The sequence below is a fragment of the Notolepis coatsorum genome, assembly GCF_963971535.1.
Source record: "Notolepis coatsorum genome assembly, chromosome: 3".
Taxonomy (NCBI): Eukaryota; Metazoa; Chordata; class Actinopteri; order Aulopiformes; family Paralepididae; genus Notolepis; species Notolepis coatsorum.
The window spans coordinates 88,054,303-88,062,302 of NC_140167.1; the positions used below are offsets into that span (position 1 = coordinate 88,054,303).

General features: G+C 40.8%; 1 protein-coding gene across 1 annotated transcript in view; it reads left to right on the forward strand.

Annotated features, from left to right (window-relative positions):
- Positions 1 to 8,000, forward strand: part of LOC311224627 (transducin-like enhancer protein 1) — a 49,282-nt gene that overhangs the window by 40,666 nt on the left and 616 nt on the right. The window lies entirely within an intron of this gene.

Sequence of the window (8,000 nt, forward strand, 5' to 3'; positions counted from 1 at the left end):
GACTAAAATGCTCAGACCTGTAGTTGACTAAGACTGACTAAACTAAAAATAAATGAAGGTGACTAAATATGATAAAAACGAAAAAGGAGCATTTGACACATGACTAAGACTAAAATTAAAATAGCTGCCAAAATTAACACTGACTTTGTCCTTTCCACCTTTTCTCTTTGCCGTCTCTCCTGCTTTTTCATTTTTATCTTCCTGTCTCCATCTTCCTCTACCTCTGCGGCGCGCTTTGCACTCACTCCTCAGTCTTTCTCTCTTTCTTTCTCTGTCTCCAACCCCGCTCACCCTTACCTCATCCGTAGCACCCCCCCTCTCTCTCTCCATCAGTCTGTTCAGTGTGAGGGATTCTGTCAAAATGGCCGCTCACCAGTGGCCTGTTGATTGACAGGCCTGCTGTGCTGGTAGCACAAAGGGGGAGCGAGGGGAAGGAGTTTGGACAGGAGGAAGAGAGGAGAAGAGAGGAGAAGAGAGGGACAGTGGCTGAAAGATGAAGGGAGGGAGGGGGAGGAGGGGGCTGGGTGGGAGAGGAGGAGAGTTCTTAGTTTCAGGGGTTCCAGTTGACACTTTATGCTAAGTGGTCGAGTCAGGTAGTGTGTGTATTTACAATAGTCTAATCTGTGTGTATTTACAGTAGGCTAATCTGTGTGTATTTACAGTAGGATAATCTGTGTGTGTATTTACAGTAGGCTAATCTGTGTGTATTTACAGATCGATAATCTGTGTGTATTTACAGTAGGTTAGTCTGTGTGTGTATTTACAGTAGGATAATCTGTGTGTGTATTTACAGTAGGCTAATCTGTGTGTGTATTTACAGTAGGCTAATCTGTGTGTGTATTTACAGAAGGATAATCTGTGTGTGTATTTACAGTAGGATAATCTGTGTGTATTTACAGTAGGCTAATCTGTGTGTGTGTTTACAGTAGGATACTATCTGTGTGTGTATTTACAGTAGGCTAATCTGTGTGTGTGTTTACAGTAGGATACTATCTGTGTGTGTATTTACAGTAGGCTAATCTGTGTGTGTATTTACAGAAGGCTAATCTGTGTGTGTATTTACAGAAGGCTAATCTGTGTGTATTTACAGTAGACTAATCTGTGTGTGTGTGTTTACAGTAGGATACTATCTGTGTGTGTATTTACAGTAGGATAATCTGTGTGTGTGTATTTACAGTAGGCTAATCTGTGTGTGTGTTTACAGAAGGCTAATCTGTGTGTATTTACAGTAGACTAATCTGTGTGTGTGTGTTTACAGTAGGATACTATCTGTGTGTGTATTTACAGTAGGCTAATCTGTGTGTATTCACAGTAGGCTAATCTGTGTGTATTTACAGTAGGGTAATATGTGTGTGTATTTACAGTAGGTTAGTCTGTGTGTATTTACAGTAGGGTAATATGTGTGTGTATTTACAGTAGGTTAGTCTGTGTGTATTTACAGTAGGTTAGTCTGTGTGTGTATTTACAGTAGGATAATCTGTGTGTGTATTTACAGTAGGCTAATCTGTGTGTGTATTTACAGTAGGCTAATCTGTGTGTGTATTTACAGAAGGATAATCTGTGTGTGTATTTACAGTAGGATAATCTGTGTGTATTTACAGTAGGCTAATCTGTGTGTATTTACAGTAGGCTAATCTGTGTGTGTATTTACAGAAGGATAATCTGTGTGTGTATTTACAGTAGGTTAGTCTGTGTGTGTATTTACAGTAGGCTAATCTGTGTGTGTATTTACAGTAGGCTAATCTGTGTGTGTATTTACAGTAGGCTAATCTGTGTGTGTATATTTACAGAAGGCTAATCTGTGTGTGTATTTACAGAAGGCTAATCTGTGTGTGTATTTACAGAAGGCTAATCTGTGTGTATTTACAGTAGACTAATCTGTGTGTGTGTTTACAGTAGGATACTATCTGTGTGTGTATTTACAGTAGGCTAATCTGTGTGTGTATTTACAGAAGGCTAATCTGTGTGTGTATTTACAGAATGCTAATCTGTGTGTATTTACAGTAGACTAATCTGTGTGTGTGTGTTTACAGTAGGATACTATCTGTGTGTGTATTTACAGTAGGATAATCTGTGTGTGTGTATTTACAGTAGGCTAATCTGTGTGTGTGTTTACAGAAGGCTAATCTGTGTGTATTTACAGTAGACTAATCTGTGTGTGTGTGTTTACAGTAGGATACTATCTGTGTGTGTATTTACAGTAGGCTAATCTGTGTGTATTCACAGTAGGCTAATCTGTGTGTATTTACAGTAGGGTAATATGTGTGTGTATTTACAGTAGGTTAGTCTGTGTGTATTTACAGTAGGGTAATATGTGTGTGTATTTACAGTAGGTTAGTCTGTGTGTATTTACAGTAGGTTAGTCTGTGTGTGTATTTACAGTAGGTTAGTGTGTGTGTATTTACAGTAGGATAATCTGTGTGTGTATTTACAGTAGGTTAGTCTGTGTGTATTTACAGTAGGTTAGTCTGTGTGTGTATTTACAGTAGGTTAGTCTGTGTGTATTTACAGTAGGTTAGTCTGTGTGTGTATTTACAGTAGGCTAATCTGTGTGTGTATTTACAGTAGGCTAATCTGTGTGTGTATTTACAGTAGGATACTCTCTGTGTGTGTATTTACAGTAGGTTAGTCTGTGTGTGTATTTACAGTAGGTTAGTCTGTGTGTGTATTTACAGTAGGATACTCTGTGTGTGTGTATTTACAGTAGGTTAGTCTGTGTGTGTATTTACAGTAGGTTAGTCTGTGTGTGTATTTACAGTAGGTTAGTCTGTGTGTGTATTTACAGTAGGTTAGTCTGTGTGTGTATTTACAGTAGGCTAATCTGTGTGTGTATTTACAGTAGGCTAATCTGTGTGTATTTACAGAAGGATAATCTGTGTGTATTTACAGTAGGATAATCTGTGTGTGTATTTACAGTAGGCTAATCTGTGTGTATTTACAGTAGGTTAGTCTGTGTGTGTATTTACAGTAGGTTAGTCTGTGTGTGTATTTACAGTAGGCTAATCTGTGTGTGTATTTACAGTAGGCTAATCTGTGTGTGTATTTACAGTAGGTTAGTCTGTGTGTGTATTTACAGTAGGCTAGTCTGTGTGTGTATTTACAGTAGGTTAGTCTGTGTGTGTATTTACAGTAGGTTAGTCTGTGTGTGTATTTACAGTAGGTTAGTCTGTGTGTGTATTTACAGTAGGTTAGTCTGTGTGTGTATTTACAGTAGGTTAGTCTGTGTGTGTATTTACAGTAGGATACTCTGTGTGTGTGTATTTACAGTAGGATACTCTGTGTGTGTGTATTTACAGTAGGCTAATCTGTGTGTGTATTTACAGTAGGTTAGTCTGTGTGTGTATTTACAGTAGGCTAATCTGCATGTTTACACGTGAGCATAAATAGCTACATTTGAACTTTAAGAGAAAGTCTTGACAATTGATTGACTCATAAATGAGCAGCCAGCACAATGGACAGCGCTGAGTTCTCTCGCTCTCTCTCTCTCTCTCACCGTGAGCGGCCACCTACATAAATTACACAGCCTTTTCTGGAAATAACTAGTCTTTTTTCTTCTTCTTCCGGGTCTGGTCGGGTCTCGGGCTCAGTGTTGTATGTGATGATCTTGGGGCGAGTCAAGTGTTTGAATTTTCAGGCCTGTTGAGGACTCTAGAGAGGAGGACCAACCCAGACTGCAGAAACTAATGAGTGGGTGGGCAATGATTTTTCAACGTAACAGGTGGCCTTTCATCTGTTTCATCTGTTTCATCTGTTTCAGCGGCACTGTGGCTTGCCCGCTGTGCTGAACTGAACAGCAGAGAGGCAACTGAAAAATCTAATTTCTCTCTCTTAACCTGTAAAGCCACAGCCCTATTTTCTGAAAATCCGCCTAAAAGTACATACCTAAGTAAATGGAAGATCTCTCCACTTCTACAAGGACCATTTGCATGTTCTTGGTATCTATAGGGACATCTATGGATCTCAGGGAATGTATTCCCAGTGTCAGAAATATTGTGTCTGTTACTAGGCTTGAGTAAATTGTGATGAACCAAAGGAGAATATAAATTATGATTTTTTCTTTGCATCTTTGACAGTGAATAACACCATGCTAAAAGTTACCAGACTCTAAGCAAATTAATAAAGGGAAGATGATTAAACAGAAGGTTTTGTAGATACAGTACTGAATTCTGCCATCCGGACACATGCAATTTGAAATATTATTTTATAATATAGAATATCAGGCCTATAAATTACCTTATTATAGTCAATTTGCACATCTATGGATTAGGCCAAATCTACTCTTTCCAATGGCAGAGTTCAATCTGGATTTAGTATCACTAGGCATGCAGCAAGAACCGTGAATGAAATCTACTGTAAATACAGTGACTTTTCTATTATGGAAACTGCTCTGCCATTTTGAATCGGATTGCAACGCGGATTTTTGCTAAACGTTCACAGAAAGGTAGATAATAATAATAATAATAATGAATTACATTTATATAGCGCTTTTCTCAGACTCAAAGCGCTTTACAACATAGGGTTAGGGAAAGTGCCTCCTTCACCACCACTGGTAGCACCCAGCCTTAGATAAACTAACTGTGTTCTAATTTATGCCAATAACATTCAGTTTTGTGGCAGATAATCCCGAAAAATAAGAGAAATAAAAAAAGGTTATTGCACAAGTCATTTGATTGACAGAAGCTGGCTTGAGCTGGGTAAGGTCGTACTTCGAAATTGCAACGCTCAAGCCCTGTCTGTCCTTCATCATTATGACTACAAACAAAATGGTGTTGCGGAGCTTTTAGCATCTATATTCACTTGTTTATGTATGCATTTCCTGAACTGATATTTCACTAATAACACTTCCTATTGGTAAACAAACGTATTTCTGAAAATATACACTATGACTGCTGTTTTGACAGGATTAGGGTCTTTACTGTTGGCTACATTTGAAAAAGAAATGCAAGAATCTGTAGACATTGATTTATGGCTTGGGTCCGGTACCGGACCCGTCAGGCTTAAGAGATTAAGGATCAGGCAAAAATGTGGCTAGTTGGCAAAGTTTATAAAAATCCCACGGAAAATTTTGTTTTTGTAATGTGTGTACCAGTAAAGATTCTGCGTGATTATCCGAAATGGCCGTCCACTGCCATTCATTTCGCCTCTCGAGTCAAAACAAAGGACTTCTTCACCTTCCTGTGTCACCTTCCCCCACTGTCAGCGCCCGTCTGAGATCGGTTTCGGAGCAGACGCTCCTTGGCTACAACGATGGTCAATCATTTTCGCCATCAGCAGTGACTGGTCAGTTCAGGACTGTTCACAACCGGTGGTGGTCACGGCTTGTCAAATGATGCTTGTCGGATGTTTCGTCTTGTAACTTGAGAATGGAATGACGCAATAGGTTGAGTGAGGTGACGATCGAAAGGCGGCAAATTCAACTTTCCAACAATGTATTGGTTGATCGGCAAAAACGCAGCCCAGAGCCGATAGACGAGGCCGTCCGATCCTTAAGTGGTTAAGAACATTATACAAAAACAGACTGAACGGATATATCTCTTCAATGAATGCTAGCTTCAGTGGTGTTGTTATTGACATCAGTGCTCACGTTTCTAGTAGGAGTGGCACTGCTTGTCGTTGCTGCTGCCTGCGCTTGCCCGTTGCTCCTCGCATGAATGCTAGCCTCAGTGGTGTTATTATTAGAATCAGTGCTGCTCTGGCCCGAACTGGCACATCCTCCCGCGCACTGCTCGTTTCCTCACGACTCTCCTCTGACGACCCAGCTGCCGTACTTTTTTTTTTTTTTTTTTTTTTTATATCCATGATCCATATTTTTGCTAACATTCCTAAGATGGCGACGGCATTGGTCAATGAACCCGCACTACTCTGCCTGTGATTGGCTAGTATGTTGCCTTCGTTGGTTGGATTGGCTAGGTTTTACACATGAGGAGTGAGATTGGTTAGGGTCAGAGTTATAGAGTAGCAATATCAGTCTAAGGCAATCAGAGGCAGAGTAGGGCGGGTCATTCCGTCATCATCCTAGGAACAGAGCCAGGGCAGGCACAGCTGACTCAGTGGGTGGGCCCGGACCCTCAATGCCCAGACCCCCATGCCGCCGGGACGCGTGTTGCTTTTTAACAGCGGAGCAGTGCAAGAATGTGACAATTTGACCATGTGACCGCGGCAACGCGGGAGAGCGGCAGTGCGGAAATAGGCTGTCTCTAAGACAAACTCTAACCTTAACCAGCTCCTTAACAGCACCTAAACTTAACCGTTCTAACCTTAACCAACTCCGAAACAATGCCTAACCTTAACCTTAACCTTAACCATGCCTAACCTTAACCATAGAAAGAATATTGCCATTCTCTAAGACAAACTCTAACCTTAACCAGCTCCTTAGCAGCGCCTAAACTTAACTGTTCTAACCTTAACCAACTCCGAAACAATGCCTAACCTTAACCTTAACCTTAACCATGCCTAACCTTAACCGGCGAAAGAATACATGTTAAAAAAAAAAATCACGTTAAAAAATTTTTTTTTGATGGGATTCGAACTCGTCAACAACGGACCGCAGGACCGCTGCGCTGCCAGGTGAGCTGAGCGCCGAATGAAAATCATGGCGGATTAGGGCGGTTACATAATTCCGCAAGCTCTGCCGCTCCGCTCTGCGGTTGCCGCGCCTGCCGCGGGGCGTGTCGCAGCCAATCAGGGAAAACGCGGAAGCACGGCAGCACTGCTCCGCTGTTATTAAGCAATAGGCCGCCGGGACTGCCAGACAGCACGGGTTCCCTCTCAGACCAACCCAGACAGCACAGGTTTCCCTCTCAGACCAACTCAGACAGCACGGGTTTCCCTCTCAGACCAACCCAGACAGCACAGGTTTCCTCTCAGACCAACCCAGACAGCACAGGTTTCCCTCTCAGACCAACCCAAGAGAGGCTCTGTCTCTCTATTTTATGGGAAATGAGAAACGTAAGGTCCACAGCGATTGTCATAGTTGTTTTGGAATATATTTGCTATATATATATATATATATATACAGTATATATATGAATTATTATTCAACAGGTTGATAAATATGCTTCAGATGGAATTGTGGTTGACTTTATGTGGTTCCTCAATGGTTGATAATTTGGTTGGTTCACTTGTTGAAGGAGCTGTAAGTGGTATTTCTTTTTTTTCCGTTTTTCTTTTAAGTTTTTCTTTTAAGTTTGTTAGAATAAGAGTCTACATGTTAAAATAATAACTCACAGCCATCACTGATATAGAGCGTCTGGACAGTAACATGGGTCTCCCAGTCCCTCCACTCTGAAGTAAACATTAAATACATGTTATAAATAAACTATAAAGACTAGTTTTAAGCAAATGTGGCTTGGTAAGATTTCTTGAAATAAGTACAAATATCTAGGGTTTCTCTCCTGATTGGATAAAGTGGGAACAGGATACCGTAACATTTATTTTCTGTTTACTGCAGAGTGGTGGAACTGGGAGACCCATGTTACTGACCAGACACTATATTTATCACTGATGGCTGACAGAATGTAGAGCTATTTAACACTTATTTAAAAAAAATTATAATAATAATAAATACATATATAACTATATATATCTATATATAAACTTACAGCACCTTTAAGTAAGGAATGTACCCATTTAGTTGTCCACATGATGAAAGATGGCTGAAAAGGTTTTGTGCAGATATCAGACAGATGAATACATCAATTGAATGGTGTATTCTGATGCTCTGTCTCACTCACGCACACACTCACATGCACAAACATGCGCGCACACACACACACACACACACACACACCACACACACACACACACCACACACACACACACACACACACCCAGCAGAAGGATGCGTCAGTATCACTCTGTTCTGTTGTCTTCTCATCGGTTTGGAAAATAAGTGCTACTGTTTTCAAATGCAAATGTCTGTTTGACTGAGTACAACGTGATGATGAGTCACGTCCTTTTAACACATCCCTGCCTCTCTCTCCCTCACCCCCCTCTCTCTC